Genomic DNA, 18,162 nt, shown 5'->3' on the forward strand with positions numbered 1-18,162 from the left:
GGGTGGCGCAGCGGTTTGGCGCCTGCCTTTGGCCCAGGGCGTGATCCTGGAGACCCGGGATCGAATCCCACGTCGGGCTCCCGGTGCATGGAGCCTGCTTCTCCCTCTGCCTGTGTCTCTGCCTCTCTCTCTCTCATTCTATGTGACTATCATAAATAAATAAAAATTAAAAAAATTTAAAAAAAAAAAAAAAAAAAAAAAGAAATTGTTGTCCTTATAAGTATTTGATATTGTCAGAGTTTATTATTATTATTATTTTTATTGTAGCCATTCTAATAGGCATGTGGTTTTAATTTGTATTTTTTAAATAACTAATAATGTTGAGCATCTTTGATGTGTTTATTTGCCATCTATACTGGTTGAATAGTGTCTCCTCTGAATTCATGTTCACCTGGAACCTGTGAATGAGACCTTACTTGGAATTAGGGTCTTTGCAGATGTAATCAAGCTAGGATAAGGTCATACTGGATTAGGGTGGGCCCTAATCTAATGACTGATGTTTTTATAAGAAAGGAGAAATTTGTGCTCGCTTTGGCAGCACATATACTAAAATTGGAATGATACAGAGAAGATTAGCATGGTCCATGCACAAGGATGACACGCAAATTCGTGAAGCATTCCATATTTTTAAGTTTATAAAAACAAGTCTGATTAAAAAAAAGAGAGAAATTTGGACACACATAGTGGTCTGCCCTTATCTGTGGGGGATATGTTCCAAGACCCGTGAGGATCCCTGAAACCATGGATAGTATAAAACCCTCATATGTACTATATTTTTTCCTATATGTACATACCTATGATAAAGTTTAATTTATAAATTAGGCACATAAAAGACTAACAGCGATAATAATAGAACAATTTTAATAGTATACTGTAATAAAAGTTACGTGAATGTGGTCTCTCTCTCTCTCTCAAAATATCTTATTGTACTGTACTCACTTTTGTGATGATGTGAATTGGTAAGATGAAATGAAAGGAATTACGTAGGCTTGTGACATCGCGTTAGGCTACTATTGACTTTCTGATGCTGTGTCAGAGAGAGGATCATCTGCTTCTGGATTGTCGTTGACCAGAGGTACCTGAAACTGTGGAAGGCAAACCGCAGAAAAAGGGTGACTACTTGTATATACACAGAGGGAAGACAAGCATGTAGAGATGGCGGCAGAGATTGGAGTTACGTTGCCACAAGCTAAGGTAAGCCAAGGATTGCTGGCAATCACCAGCAACTGGGAAGAGGCAAGGAAAGATCCTTCCCTAGAGCCTTCAGAGAGAGCATGGCCTTGCAGACACCTTGATTTTGGACTTCTAGCCTCAAAAATTATGAGAGAATAAATTTCTTTTTTTTTGAGGGAATAAATTTCTGTTATTTAAGCCACCACGTTTGTGTTGCTTTGTTACAGCAGCTCTGGAAAAGTAATATACCATCTGTATATCCTCTGGTGAAATGTGTGTTCGTGTCTTTTGGCCATTTAAAAATTGTATTGTTTGTTTTCTTATTGTTCATAGTTTTGTTCAACACTCTACTTTTGGATAGCAGGAAGACCTGTATATCTAAATAAGTCTTTAATATAATCAAATATTCACTCATGTATAAATTTCCAGTTGTCTCATAAATGTCATATTTTTTTTCTGTTTGCTTGTTTGAATGCAAAGAAGGTCCATACATGGTAATTGTTGATATGTTTCTTGTATTCTTTTAATTTATAGTTTCCTCTCCTATCTTTTTATTCTTCACAATTTATCTGTTGAAGAAACTGGTTCTTTGTTTAGTAGAGTTTTCCACAGCCCAGATTCTGCTGAAAGCTTTCCCATGGTATCGTTTAACATGTTCCTCTGTCTTCTGTGTTTCCTGTAAATGTGTAGTTGGATCTAGATGCTTACTCAGGATCAGGCTCATTTTTTTTAGCAACTTCAGTTATTAAATATTTGGATTAAGCCATAAGCAATGTAATTGCAAAAGGGCCCTCTACATATTTAATCAGTTCTAGTATTGTGATTGCAACCAACAATTCACGAATGTACGGAAACAGGCATTATGAGGAGCAAGAAGTATCACTCATTTGTTTTGTAGATGAGCAGTTTGCAACTCTTGAACAACAGTGCTCACTTCACTGGATCTCTACAGTCACTTTTCATTCATCTTGAATGAATAATGGGGTGACTTAAGTTCAAATGCAGCATATAAACATTTTTTCTTTGCCAAAAAAGCACAAGTTAAAAACAAAATATTTGCATAATTTCCTGTTTAACACCATAAAAAAATTGCCCTAACTAAGCTCTTTCCACCATATTGAGCAGGCTAATAGGGAATCTTAGGGCATGATAGAGACTCTTATCACAGATGACTCACAGGTTAAAATCTTTGAATAAGAACACCATGTGTGCTTCACCAGCTTTCTGAAGTACACTATGGCTACACTCAGGAGGCTCAAATCTATTTTGAATTTCCCTTACCAACTTCTGGAAAGAAAGCTTTGGGATTAGAAGCTCTATTGATTTCCAGCCTGTATGACAAGACTTTTTTAAAGTCTCTGCTTTACTGGCCATCTATTTTCATGGAGGTTTTCCAATCAGTGGATTTGTGAGCACAGTGTTTTTTTGTCACCAACTTCCTTTAACCTAATACCAAAGTCTTGAGTTACTTCTGTATCTGTCTCTGCTGCTAAAACATTCATGTGCTCTAGTAACCAAGCTAAGAAAAAAAAGTTGCTCTTCAACCAATTTCAACCAATACCTAACCTTTCCACTCTTAGAATCAATATCTTTAAAAAAAGGAAAAAGATTTCATTTATTTATTTATTTATTTATTTATTTATTTATTTATTTGAGGGGGGGGCATGAGCAGGGGGAGGGGAAAATGGAAAGGAAGAAGCAGACTCCCTGTTGAGCAGGGGGCCGGATTTGGGGCTCCATCCTAGGACCCTGGGATCATGACCTGAGTTGAAGGCAGATGCTTAACTGACTGAGCCACCCAGGCACCCAGAATCAATGTTTGTTTTTTTTTTTAATTTTGTATGTATTTGTATGGGTACACACATAAATAGTGTATGTGTGTGTAAGCCTGTGCATATATACAAACACAGATATCTGTAATTTAAATAACTTTTTAAAAACAAATAAGGACTTTTAAAATATAACTACAATGACATTATCACTTCTAATACCCAGCCTATATTCAATTTCCCCGGTGTTCTCAAAAAATGATTATTTTGAGGCAAGTTCCAAATGACAGCCGCACAATTCATTTTATGGCCATGTTTCTTTTTTTTTATAAATTAATTTTTATTGGTGTTCAATTTACCAACATACAGAATAACACCCAGTGCTCATCCCGTCAAGTGTCCCCCTCAGTGCCCGTCACCCATTCACCCCCACCCCCCGCCCTCCTCCCCCTCCACCACCCCTAGTTCATTTCCCAGAGTTAGAAGTCTTTATGTTCTGTCTCCCTTTCTGATATTTCCCACACATTTCTTCTCCCTTCCCTTATATTCCCTTTCACTATTATTCATATTCTATGGCCATGTTTCTTAAGTCTTTTTTATTCTACAACAATTTCCTCTCTTCTTTTTCTTCCCCATGTATAAGGCTAAATGTTTGTGCTTCCCCACAAAATTCATATGTTGAAATCCTAGCCCCTAGTGTGATGTGTATGCGGAGGTGGAGTCTTTGGGAGGTGAGTAGGTCATGAGGGTAGAGCCCTCATGAATGGGATTAGTGTCCTTATAAAAGATACCTCAAAGAGCTCTCTCGCCCCTTCCACCCTATAAGGACACTGCAAGACGATGGCTGTCTGCAACCAGAGAGCAGGCCTTCACCAAGAACCCAACCTTGCGGACACCTCCGTCTTGGTCTTCAGCCTCCAGAGCTGTGAGAAATAAGTTCCTGTTGTTTATAAGCCACTCAATCTATTATACTCTGTTAGAGCAGCCTGAACTAAGTAAGACACCATGCTATTGGAGAAATTGGGTCATTTATTTCTCAAAGTGCCCTGCTTTCTGTATTAGGCTGATTACCTCCTTCTGGTACTGTTTAGCTTGTTCCTCTATCTCTTTTATTTCCTATATTGGTGTTTAGGTCTAGACTAGAAGATTGATTTGTTTTAGGTTCACTGCTTTTGGCAAAAATACTTTGTAAGTGGTGCTGTGTACATTCTATTGCATCAATCAGAAGGCACATCATATCTGGTTTTCTCACTTTTAGTGATGAAATTTATTTTGTGGTGAGATGGAATAGGCCTGTTCCTTGTTAAACTCTCAGTTAATCATTCATTGATGATTTTTGCCTAAATCCATTAGTTCATTAGGAGTTGCAAAGTGGTGATTTTATAATCCTCTCATTCATTGTGCATTGATTAGTGGAATTCTCCATAATGAAGAACTTTTCTTTTTTTAAAAGGTTTTATTTATTTATTTATTTATTTATTTATTTATTTATTTATTTGACAGAGAGAGCACAAGTAGGGGGAGCAGTAGGTGGAGGGAGAGGGAGAAGCAGGCTTCCCGCTGAGTGGGGAGCCCCATGTAGGGCTCAATCCCGGGACTTGGGATCATGACCTGAGCCGAAGGCAGATGCTTAACCAACTGAGCCACCCAGGCACCCTAAGAACTTTTCTTATCAACTTTTTGATGTCTTTGAAGTACTGTTTGACCATGAACTGAAGAATCAATGCTTAATTCTTTAGCTTTATTAATTTTTAATGTATGAGTTGTTGCTCTGGAAACTTCTAATCATGATCAATGAGTGTTTTCTTGAGTGTCCTAATGAATTTATAGAATTTTATATATTTGATGTGTTTCAATCAGTCATTTTTTAAATGCTCAATTTGATAATTTTTGGCTAAGAGAAGCCCCTTTCAGTCACCTCCTGAATCCTTTTGAGGTATCCCCGGTAGTCTTTGATAGTATCCTTGCTTTCTGGTATGACAACATGCCCTAGGCTCATCTTGAACATTCCCTACCCTACACCAGGAATCAGCCATTTCTCCAGGGAGCCATGGATCCGTTTAATGAGAAATGCAATAAGCATAAGTAATTTTGTTTGGTTTTGAAAAAGACTTTATTTTTTGGAGCAATTTGGGGTTTCCAGAAAAATTGAGTCAAAAGTATAAAGAATTCCTATATATATATCTTCTCTCCCTCTTTCACAGTTTCCCCTATTAACATCTTGCATTAGTCAGGTACCTTTGTTACAAATGATAAGCCAGTATTGATACATATTATTCACCAAAGTCCATAGTTTACAATAGGGCTTACTCTGTGCTGTATAGTTCTATGCATTTTGAAAAATGCATATTTCATGTGTACACCATTATAGGATCATAGAGAATATTTTCACTGCCCTAAAAATGCTCTATGCTCCACCTGTTCATCCCTTCCTCTTTCTCCCTGAACTCCTGGTAAGCATTGATGTTTTCACTACCACCTTAATTTTGTCCACAAATATTTTTTAAAAGTTTTATCAGATGAAGGAAGTTCCGAAAAGACCAAAAGTGAGGGTGAAATGTTACTCAGAGGAGACAACTGAAAGGCACAAGCCCCTGCAGAGGCAAGAGCAGATGGAGTCTAGAAGGGATTCACCTCCAGCTAAAGTCAGGAAGAATGTGGATAAGAGTTAAGATCATAGGATAACTGAGCCTTGGGGGAAATACGGCCCCAAGTGGACTTTCTACTACCACCTCCAGGTATTGAGTGGCGCACAGATCCCAGATACTTTCAGAACCTACCTCTTGCACCTTTGTGTACCCAGGCTGAGGGGACCTAGCCCTTCTCTCTTTTTCCCTCAGAGTCCTCTCCTTTCCTCCTCCCTGACTCTTAGACAATCCAGTTCTACTATTTATCTCTAGGATGATTGTGAAGCTTAAGTGAGGTAATACATATAATATGCTTTACACACAGAAAACAATAATAATCAGGTGTCCTTGTTGTCATTACTGAATTAAGGCCCCAGAACTTTCAGATCTTGAGGTTCTTCACCCTTTATCTGTTCTCAGGTTTAATTAGTACCAAGGCTTGTAGGATTTTAATTAGTGTCAGTCTGTGTGATGAGGCCTCACCCAATTCCCTTACTTATATTTATCTTTGTATAGTAGCCCATATATGAGGACCTTTTAACTTAGGGCCCAGGACAAATGACCACTGTTTTCCTTCCTACCCTCCCGATTTTGCAAAGGACCTTCAGAATCTCGAATGCCTTGTCCATGGTGAGAGTATAGGTGAAACTTCTCTTTCACGGGAAGCAGGTCACCAAGGCAGCCAGGCTGGCCAAGGCAGCTATAAAGTAGCCTCACAATTGGCTGAGCTGTATTTGAAAGGCTGTCCTTTGTTGTATGGATGGGCAAAGTTGTGAGTATCCTCGAACTCACTGGAACTTTTCCATTCCAAATATGTGCTTCATCCTTCAAGATCATCCAGCAGGCTTAAGATGAGGGAATATGTCCCTTCACCAATACTTATTTAGGCCTTGAGCAGTGGGGTAAAACTAGAATTTCTTGTCTCTCAGAAAGAGTAACTTGCTTTGAGGAGATCCAGGCTGATGGCTACAATTCTACCCCTTGGGGAACAATGGCTGAACATTGTCTTGAGAGTTTACCCAGTAGAGAAGACATGGAAATATCAGACATCATGAGTCCAGATAGGGTGGGCTGTGCTGCTGCTATTGCTATAGGCCACAGGCTGTGTGGACAGAAGTCAGCCAAGATGAAGCCTACTGCTCTTCAGAACCCCAGGTCTGGACCTAGAACCAGACCTTCAGCAAGTATCAGCATAGGAAATACAGAATAGCTGCTCTGCCTGTTTCCCAACCTGGGTGCCTTAGATTTTCAAAGGTAAGGTCTAGGTCATCTGAGCCCCTACAGACAGTGATGCAATGCTCCCATGGAAGTACTATGTGCAGACAATGCCTCTGGGGCTGTTTCTGGAAGAGTGGAGCTTTGTGTCTACAGGGCCATTATATATATATTTTTAATTTTATTCATTTATTCATGAGAGACACATATATAGAGAGAGGCAGAGACACAGGCAGAGGGAGAAGCAGGCTCCAGGCAGGGAGCCCGACGTGGGACTTGATCCCGGGTCTCCAGGATCACACCCTGGACTGAAGGTGGCGCTAAACTGCTGAGCCACCCGGGCTGCCCTACAGGGCCAATCTTTACCAGCCACTTAATGGAATGATCTCATCAGCCAGAACGTGGTAGCTTCCTCCCTGAGCTCCTATGGTAACTAGGATTGGGAATGACAGAGCTGCTGTGAACTCCTTCAGGAGGTGCCTCTAGCACAAGTAGCTCATGAGATGATGTCTAGGCCTAGCCAGTGAAAGCTTAGGCATGCTGGGTAGGAGGGCCATTTTGGAGGGAAGTATCTGAGTAAAAGCATATTGAACTCCAGGTCAAGTTAGATGGGTGATGCCCAAAGTGTTAGTGAGGTGGAGATCCAAAGTTAGGATGCCGTTACTGGCCTCAGTGTGATGGGGTTCTAGATCCCTAAGCTCTCCAGACTAGAGACTTTGCATTGCGACAAACTACAGAGGAGTTAGAGCTGAAGGCTGAGGGACCAGGCTACCAAGATTTAGAAATCTGCAGTGGAGGAAGCTAGGTAGGCTTGAAACTAATCTTTTTGGGCATTCTTTCAAGAAGCATTTTTTAAAAGATTTTATTTATTTATTCATGAGACACACACACACAGAGAGAGAGAGAGAGAGAGAGAGAGAGAGAGAGAGTCAGAGACACAGACAGAGGGAGAAGCAGGCTCCATGCAGGGAGCCTGACGCGGAACTCGATCCCCGGTCTCCAGGATCACGCCCTGGGCTGAAAGCGGCGCTAAACCGCCGAACCACCTGGACTGCCCTCAAGAATCATTTTAATGGCCCAACTGGCATCCTGAAATCTAGACCCTCTTCTGGTACCATCCCTCCTCCCTTCTCTGGGCAACTAATTATTTTATAATTAACAATGGGTTGATTGCTTGGAAATGTTTACTTGACTGAGCCAGCAGGCACTCCAGGGTCCATCTCTATTAACCTCCAATTAGGTAGACTTGTGAAGAGAGCTAAGAACTTCATTGTTCAGCATCATCAGCAAGTCACTTATTTTAATCTCTCTTTGATAGTTACCTATAAATTAAGTGAGAATAAAGAGGAGAATAATTGGGGATGGATTTGCCCAGACTGTCTTGTGCCTTGTAGAGTCAATATTCTTGGCTATTAATGAGATCTTGGATAAAAGGAGGTAGGTGCAAAGAGAGGCAACCAGCTAGAGGTGCTGCCTCACTAAGAGCATTATGATAGGCTAGATGGACTCAGAGTATTCTGCATCTTCTCCTAACTTTTTCAGAAATCCTTTCCTCTGGGCTCTACAACATGAGACCCAACCCTAGGGTTATTCCACTATAGACAGAACCTCATGATTTCGCATACAATTATTAAGAGTATGGGTTTGGTGTCAGATCTGAGGTAGATTCCCAGCATGGTCATTTACCACCTGTGTGGCCTAGAGTAATATCTTTGTTTCCTCAGCTGCAAAATGTAGTAATAATAATTCCTAACCCTTGATTGTTCAGAGAATTATATGAAATTAATGCACATAAAGCACTTAGCGTAATGTCTGACAGATAAAAGTTACTCAACAACAAATATTTGTTTCTTTTCATGCTTTCTGAGGTGGAAAATCCCAATTGCTCATTTTTTTGTTGTTGTTTTTTGTTTTTTTTTTTTTACACATATTTCTTCTGATAAGGCTGCTACCAGTGGGGCTTGATGAACCCCTGGGCCCTACTTAAGGTCATGGCCTGGCAGCCCCTCTGTCTTTGACAAACCCATCTCTACTTTTTCCAGTATGGTAAAATAGTTTTGAGTGTGGGCTCTAGAGTTAGATCTGGTCTGGATTCCCAGCTCAGCTACTTCCTGGCTACATAACTTTGGGCAGATCATTTAACCCTTCTATGTCTTAATTTCCTAATGATAATATTAAGTTACCTCACGGGCTTGTTAGGAGGATTCAATGAGGGGATACACGTAAAGCACTCTGAACAATGTCTGGTACATGGTGAGTGCTCAAAAAGTGGTAGTTATATTATTCTTTATATTATTTTCCTCATCATGGCTCCCATTTTCTCAGTGACCTAAGGGGTGTCAAGAGTTCATCTGGCAAAATCATATAAGCAAACTCTAAATGGTTTAAGTCCCTCCTCTTCCACTACCATGAAACCAGAGATATCATTAACTAGTGACAGGTTATGAGTTAAGCTGTGCCATTTTATTTATTTTTACAGATTTTATTTATATATTAGAAAGAGAGAGAGAGCATGAGCAAGGGGAAGGGTAGAGGGAGAGGGAGACAAGCAGCTCCCCCCTCAGTGGGGAGCCTGACGTGGTGCTCTACTACATAGGGCTGGATCCCAGAACCCTGAGATCATGACCTAAGCCAAAATCAGACACTTAAGCGACTGAGCCACCCAGGCACGCTAAGCTGCGCCATTTTAAAACACGGCTCTCATGTTTTTTTTTTTTTAAGATTTTATTTATTTATTCACGAGAGACACAGAGAGGCAGAGACACAGACAGAGGGAGAAGCAGGCTCCTTGTGGGGAGCCCGATGTGGGGCTCGATCCCAGATCCCAGGATCATGACCTGAGCCAAAGGCAGAAGCTCAACTGCTGAGCCACCCAGGTGTCCCGGCTCTCAAGTTTTTGACACTTCTCTCATTGAGAGGTGATGTCTAGCGCCCTCCCCTTGAATCTGGGTTCTGTGAATGCTTGGATAATAGAATAGGGCAGAAGTGGCACTGTGCCAGTTTCTGGGCCTATGCCTTAAGAAACTGGCAGGTTGGGCAGCCCGGGTGGCTTGGCGGTTTAGCGCTGCCTTCAGCACAGGGTGTGATCCTGGAGACCTGGAATCAAGTCCCACATTGGGCTCACCTGCTTCTCCCTCTGCCTGTGTCTCTGCCTCTCTCTCTCTCTGTCTCTCATGAATAAACAAATAAAATCTTAAAAAAAAGAAAGAAACTAGCAGGTTTTTCTTCTTGTCTCTAGGGGTGTTTATTCTTGGAACCCAGTCACATGCTGTGAGGAAGGACAGTCAGCCCACGGAGAGGCTCCTGCAGAGAGGAACTGAGACTCCTGGTCCTCAGCTCTGGCTAAGCTCTTAGTTGACAGCCAGCACCAACTTGCCAGTCAATGTGAGTGGGCCATCCTGGACATAGATCCTCCAGCTCCCAGTTGAGCTGCCCTAGCTGACACCACATGAAGCAAAGATCAACCCACCTTGCCAAACCTCGTTCATTGTTGTGACCAGTATGAACGCTGTTATATTAAGCCACCAAGTTTGGGGTGGTTTGTTATATAGCAATAGATAATCAGAACACAGATTATGGGTCGCTGGCCAATAGGTGGGAGAGACCTTTTGGGTCAGGCTGTTCTGTATATTGTGAGCTATATCTTGCAAGTGGTAACTGGTTTTTTTCTATGTGTAGGACTGGCCTTTGACTGAATTAAGAAATGGAATCGTCATGGGATGTGGTGATGAAGTTTACTGCTTCAGTCTCTAAAAATAAACCACAAACACAAAATGTTTTTGACCAAAACTGTTGGACAGCATTGCACCAAATATTGACCTTCTCCCTGCCAAATCTATTCCTTTCCCATTCCCCATATCTCAGAAATGATATCATGTCCCATCCAGTTACCCAAGGAGAACACATAGGGGTTGTCCATGAACCTTCCCTTTCCCTGATTCCTCATATCTAGGTTGTTAGAAAGTGCTCTTGGTACAATCTTCAAAACGTATCCCAAATCTGTTCACTTTTCTCCATCCCCACCATTGCTATGTGAGGCCACATTCTCCTTTAAAAAATTTTTTTTAAATTTTATTTAAAGTCAATTGGCCAACATATTGTATAACACCCAGTGCTTATCTCATCGTAGGCCACATTATCCTTTGGCTTACTTGGACTAACCTGTATGGGGCACAAACTTGTACGCCTTCTCAGATTCTTTTCTGAGGTTCTACCCCCTTTCCAAATTGTGCTGGCTCCATTCCATGTTCTGGCACCTCCCCCTCCCTTCCTGCTGAGCTTTCAGAGCCACATGGTAACGGTCTACATTGAAGCCCTACACCTGCTTGACTCTCATGTCCTATACACGGAGCCCATGAATGCCACACTTAGGTAGAACACCATACTGTGGGTGTGGGGTCAGGCATGGGGAGAAGCTGCCAAGGGACCAGATGAGGAAACTTGGGAGGGGGAGTCTGCCCCTTGCAGTGTGCACCTTGAGAGTGGAAACAAGGAGGCATGAGGGATCCCAGTGGATAAATTTCTCTGACTTTCTTCCTTTGTGTCCAACTCTGAAACATGTGCAAGCCTTTTCTTTTCAACAATTTTGAGCAGACTTACCTGGCAAGTGACCTGAAGTTTGTGGAGCAGTGTCCAGTGAGGTGATGCATTGCATCACGTTGTTTTACATCTTTCCTGGCCTTACTTACCCTTCCCCTCATCCTTGTTGCCTTAGGCTTCCACAACTCCCAGATGCTTAGTGCTGGGATTCCTTTTTTTTAAATATATATTTTTTTATTGGAGTTCGATTTGCCAACATATAGTATAACACCCAGTGCTCATCCTGTCAAGTGCCCCCCTCAGTTCCTGACTCAGGCTCCATGTTAGAAAAACCTCGCTGAGGGGCGCCTGGATGACTCAGTGGTTGAGCATCTGCCTTTGGCTCAGATTGTGACCCCAGGGTCCTGTGATGGGAGTCCCGTATGGGGCTCCCTGCAGGGAGCCTGCTTCTCCTTCTGCCTATGTCTTTGCCTCTTTCTCTGTGTCTCTAATGAATAAATAAATAGATTCTAAAAAAGAAAAAAAACCAAAAAAATAAATAAAAATTTTAAAAAGAAATAAAAGAAATACTTGGCTGAGACATGTGGTATTAGCAGTGGTTCTAGAAAACAGACGTCTAGGATGGGGTTTTGAAGTTGGATTGTTTACCCATCTAAAACCAATAGGGATCTTGTGGGCGGTGTAAAGTGTGTGGAGACAACCCCTGACACAAAGTGCCGTGGCAATTACTTGAGCTTTCCCCTGTGGTATGTGGTATTTTATTGGTATAACGTGGAGGTGCAGGGCAAGATAGGGGAGGTCAAGTGGCTGTGGCAATTGATCAATATACCAACAATATTATTTATAAGGATCTTGGAGTAGAATGGCTGCTTTTGACAGCAGTAGAAACTCTGCCTCCTTGGCAAATTTAATGGAGATCCTTATATCCTACAGCTGCAGGACAGATTGGACTAAAAATCTGGCTCAGGATCTCATAAGGGTGGCAGAGATGCAAAAAAGGCAAAATATACAACCTTGTAAGATCTGTTTTTTCCAAATCAGATAGGGAATGAGTTGAACATGGAGATCTGGAGTGGTTGTTTGGGTGGGTGAATCCAAGTATTATGAGCCCTTCAGTTTCCCCCTGGGCTTCTCTTGGTGGCAGAAGCATCCCCCTTGTCCCTGGCCAGAGGAAAATAGCTTCCATTTTTGTGGAAACCGTGTCATTATTTTACCCGAAGGAGTTGCCTTGTGAGATGACATTCTTTCTCAAGATGTGCCCCACCATCCTCATTACCTCCAGGTCACTAACCAGAATCATAGCACAACTTGAATAGAGAAGTACACATCCTGCTCTGGAAATTTTTTATGCTCATTAATAGGGAGAATCAAAAGCAGTTCATAACCTCAGAACATTATTTGCATGCAAGAAGACAGATACGCACAAAAATACACACTGCATGGTTCCATTTACTTTTTAAAGATTTTACTTATTTATTCATGTGACAGAGAGAGAGAGAGAGAGAGAGAGAGAGAGATAGGCAGAGGGAAAAGCAGGCTCCCTGCAGAGAGCTCAATATAGGACTTGATCCCAGGACCCTAGAATCATACCCTGAGCCAAAGGCAGATGCTCAACCACTGAGCCACCCAGGTGCTCCTGTATGATTCCATTTAAATGACTTCCAAGAATAGATAATACAAATCTTTGGAGAAAGAAATCAGAAAGTGGTTGCCTCTGGTTGGGCATCAGAGGGTTAACTGGAAAGTAAAGGAGGAGACTTTCCAGGGTGATGAAAATGTTGCATTATCTTGTTTTTTTTTAAGATTTTATATATTTGAGAGAGAGAGCTAGCACAAGCAGAGGGGAGGGGTAGAGGGAGAGCAAGAAGCAGGTTGAGCAGAGAGGCCAATGAGGGGCTGATCCCAGGACCCCAGGATCATGACCTGAACCGAAGGCAGATGCTCAGCCGACTGAGCCACCCAGGCGCCCCTGTATATCTCGTTTTGAGTGGTGGTTACGTGGGTATGTACAACTGTCAAAACTAAGGTCTTCAGGCTCCTGGGTGGCACACTCCGTGAAACGTCTGTCTCTTGATTGGCTCAGGTCATGATCTCAGGGTTGTGAGATGGAGCCCTGCGTTGAATTCTGTGCTGGGTGTGGAGCCTAAGATTCTCCCTTTCTCCCTCTGCCCCTACGCCTGCTCCCTTTCTAAAAAACAAAAAAACAACAATTACGGTCTCTATTTTTTGTATGTAAATTATATGCCAATAAAAAATAAAAAATTAAACAGTTTACCCTTATATGGCAAGGACACAGTCACTGTCTTACCTTGGAGCTCTTTTAACTCTCAAGCTTTCTATAATATTATTGGATGTAGGAAACTTAAACATCCTCAAATTCTGCAGAATATCACACTAGCCCACTTCATTGAAGAATATATTTGCATCATGAATTTCTGTAGATTTGGGGGTCTGGGGTAGAATATCCTCTCTAAGGTAAAGGACAAAATATAGTACTTTGCACTCTCTACCACTAAGAAAGTGGTGCAGCACTGGTAAATCTTTTGGGATTTTGAATATAACACATGGGAACACTGCTGTGACCCATTTGTTGGATAACCTAGAAGGCTGCCAATTTCAAGTGAGGTCCAGGGCAAGAGAGGGCCCTGCAGTAGGTCTAGCCCACATTATAAGCTGATATGCCTCCTGGGTGATATGATTTCTCAGATACAATGGTGCTAGATTAAGTTTCTGGCAAATCCCTAGGAAAGTCACAGTGTAGATCTCTATTGTTCTAGAGTAAGGCCATACCCTTGATGGCAGAGAACTGTTCTTTTAAATATACCACCCATCATCAGAGTGCAAGCAATCAGGTTTCCCCATTCCCCCCATAAGCAGTTGAATAAAGAAACTTTCTCTGGAGAAATTGAACAGCTCGGTGATGTTAACACTTAAGGGAACCTACCAAAAAATGCTGGAAGGCCACATGTGTGTTCTAACATGCAGCCCACCATTTGGCAAACTCTGCCCACACAAGAGATTCCATTCAGCATTTAGAAGCTCAATTTATTTTTTAAAAGTTTTTATTTAAATTGCAGTTAGTTAACATACAGTGTAATATTAGTTTCAGGTGTAAAATGTGGTGATTCAACACTTCCATACAACACCTGATGCTCATCACAAGTGCACTCTTTTTTTTTTTAACTCCCTCAGTTTTTATTTTTTAAGTTTTTATTTAAATTCTAGTTAGTTAACATACAGTGTAATATTAGCTTCAGGTGTACAATATGGCGATTTAACACTTCAATAAATGAGCAACCGAAGATTGCTAGTCATTTGAAAAATGCATCCAAAATGAAAGACAGAGACAAGAAGGGCACAAGAGAAGCAAATAAAAAGAACAAGAGATAGTTCAAAAACTTAAGGAAGCTTCAAAGAGAATATAACATTCTTAGAGTGCTAAGCTATACTATCTACTAGACGTGAACAGGATGCTATATAAAAGGAATAGAGAACAAGTGACTTTGGAATTCATTCTAGAACACAGTTTTGGTTTTTGTCCTCTAGTTGCACACACCATGGTGTGAGAAGGTAAGAATGCAAAGTTATGAACCTGAGTACCATACCAAAAATAGGGGATGTAAAGTGGCCAAAATGTGGACTGAATATTATATGAAAATACATTCCTACATTTCCTCACATTATAAACAATACATGTTTAATTTCCTTTAAATTGTATAAGAAAGAATATAAATTATCAACCAGTCATAGAGCTTAGGGCCTTTTCAGCTGTTTTTTTGAACATGCACCCAGTTCTGAGCATGAGTGTGGCCTTTTAGATTCCCAGGAGTATGTGGAAGCTTTTCAAAACCCTTATTTGCCAAAGTGTCTCATGGCCCAGCCTTTCCTGGTTTAGTCTATTATTTGCCCCAACTGTTATCCCTTGACCCAGGTGATAGCAAATAATTTTTTTGTTCAGATGTTTTTGAGAATCACCCTTAGGTTGTCTTAGTCTCAGCCCTAGGAGAGTTCTGAGGCTAAATAAAGGCAAACTTTCCAGGGCGGGGAGTCAGCAGGCAAGTCCAACAGACACAATTCTTTGAGAACAGGTCTGTTCAGCCTCCTCCAGTACTGGGTACTGGGTACTACATACTTGTACCACGAATGTGGACTGTTGTTTTCAAGGTCACTGCTGAGCTGGGGAGCAGGGTATGTGTCCAAGGTAAGTTAAAATGCCGCAGAGCCCTCTTATCAAGATCCAGTGGCTTTTTCTCCATTGAGCATACCCTGTTTCTGTAAGATTTTGATTAGGATCCAGAGTTCTGAAAAAATGAATTTTTTTAAAGATTTTATTTTTAAGTAATCCCTACTTCCAATGTGGGGCCCAAGCCCACAACTCCAAAATCAAGAGTCGCACACTCCACCAACTGAGTCAGCCCCTGAAAAAGTGAATTCTGATGGGTTTTACCAGTTTATTCATTGCTTTTATGGAGGGAGGGACTTTTGGAGTTCCTACTCCACCATTTGCACAGACGTCACCTGGAGTATTTCCTTGTCTTTGGTGGCCTTGACAGTTCTGGGGAATACCAGTCAGGTATTTTTCAGAATGCTCCTCCATTGATATCCATCTGCTGATTTTCTCATGATTATACTGGGCCTATGGGATTTGGGAGGAACACCATAGAAGTAAAGTACCATTCTCACCACATTATATCACAGGTATATACTTTCATCATGACTTGTTACCATTAAGAAGAATAGAATTAAAGTGTCGTAGTTTAGGGGTTTGGGGTCTCACGTCAAACACAATAGAATTCAAATCCTGGCTCTTCTAGTTGCTTGAATAAGTGATGCGACTTTTCTAAAGCCTCAATTTTCTCATATGTAAAACAGGAATAATAATAGTAGTTACTGCATAAAGTTACTGTGGAGAATCAAATGTGAAAATGCATGCAATTAACATAATGTCTGGCACATAGTAAGTGCTCAATATATGTGAACTAGGGGGATAAGAGGATGTGTGTGTATATATGGATATATACAAGAAAAAATTTAAAGATAGTATCAAGAGAATCTGAAATGATCTTTGTGATATTAAAAAGTGCCATAATTTCTCGGGAAGATTTGACGGGAAACCCAGAGTTCCATGGAATTAGGTCTGTTTGGATAAAACAGGAAATTTCATGCATGGGGCATTATTCCTGAGGGCATGCTGGATGGCTGCTGTAGCTGGAGCTCTTGGGTAGCCAGAAGTTATTGTAAGGCCTGGCAGTTGTGGTCAGGAGGGACCCTAGAAAGAAAGGAAGGGGTGAACACTATGTAGTTAGTAGTTAAAAGCACCTCTATTGGAATCATATAAACCAGTGATCAAGTTCTGAAATTCCTTTCACAGGCTCTGTGACCTTGGGTGAAGTGACTTATTTTCTGTCAGCTGAACTGTCCTCATCTGTAAAATGGAGATGATAAATTGAGGATTAAAAGAAATAACCCACGTAAGCAGCCAAGAACATTCCGTCACATAGTGTCAGTGTTAGCTGGTCTTTACTACTTAATAATGGTGACTTTGTCAAGTAGGGAGACACATCACAGTAGTCATAATCTTTAAGCCTGGGAGAGAGGTGGCTTTAGGAAGCTTTGCCTTTCAATATGGAGATCATTTTGGGCTCCTCCCCTTTCTAATAGTCTCAGTCCCTTGCTCAGGCCTGTTGCAAGCTGCCCTGGGGCAAGGTGCTTTTGTGATATTTGTGATGGCTAAACATCTTTTTAAAAATGACTTTCCATGTACAATCAGAAAGAAAATGGAAACCATATGGAAAATTTAGGCCATTCCAATATGTTCTTAGTCTCCCATTCTATATCCTGCTAGGCCCTCTTCTGCAGATGATGGCTGAGAATATCCTCTTTAGAGTAATAAATCACAGGAACATTAAATGCATCCTTGCAGCTGCACCACGGCTAGTTAGAGGCCTATTCAAGAGAAGGACTTATGTGGAGGGTTTTTTCCCCCTCCTCCTTTTAAAAAGCCACCTGTACCATTTTTGTCTTGGTTTTTAAGTGGAAATGATTTTAAGATGTAATTTTCTTCCTCTACTTGTGTTTATGATGTACAAATAGTTCTTTGTTAATAGGACAAGAAAAAAAAAAACCCAAATCCAAATGCCAAACCCAATTAAGTCTCTTTAGAGAAAGTGTGCCTCTTTAACTTTCCAACTTCCTTTCTGAGTTAGTAATTTGGGGGCTGGACAAGATGCAGGTGGAAGGAATTGCTTCCTTGACAGCTGGCCCTGAATCTTTCAAATTCCTGGAAGTGTACCAGTTCAGGGGTACAGAGCTATCTGGGAGAACTAGGACTAGTCTGGAAAGAGCACATACTGTAATCTAAATCCCTTTCCTGTTGATTGGCAAAATCCCAAAAGTTCTTTGAGGCTAGGAGAGATAGCTTTGAGGAGAAAATTGGGACCAGATAATCTAATCCAGATGTCAAAAACCAGGCCTTGAGGAGGAAAAAACCTTTTTATTATAAACTAGGCCTTGAGGGAAAAAAATCTCTTCTTTATAAACTAGACCTTGAGGAGGGAAAATCCTTTCATTATAATCATATCAATTCTAGTTAGATTCACATAATGAGGTTAGCCGTGCAATTTGGTGAAGATGATGATCAGCCATGTAGAATGATTTAAAGAGTTCCAGAAGGGCTCCTTCTGCACAATATAATCATCCCTACTTGGGTTCACAGTGCCTGATATTTCTTCATCAGTGGTTCTTAACTCTTTTCTAGTCAAGGGCTTGCTTTAGAATCTGGTAAAAGCTACTGACCTTTCCCCCAGAAAAATGCACATGTGTATTCACACACCAGTGTG

The 18,162-nt window shown here is 41.2% G+C and overlaps 1 non-coding gene across 1 annotated transcript; it reads left to right on the top strand.

Moving 5' to 3' along the window:
• The first annotated feature begins 522 nt into the window (after window positions 1-522).
• Window positions 523-629, top strand: LOC129519032 (U6 spliceosomal RNA). Its single transcript, XR_008666329.1, has one exon. It is a non-coding gene; the product is annotated as a U6 spliceosomal RNA (small nuclear RNA).
• The last annotated feature ends 17,533 nt before the right edge of the window (window positions 630-18,162 follow it).

Source organism: Nyctereutes procyonoides, unplaced genomic scaffold (assembly GCF_905146905.1).
Source record: "Nyctereutes procyonoides isolate TBG_1078 unplaced genomic scaffold, NYPRO_anot_genome, whole genome shotgun sequence".
Classification (NCBI taxonomy): Eukaryota; Metazoa; Chordata; class Mammalia; order Carnivora; family Canidae; genus Nyctereutes; species Nyctereutes procyonoides.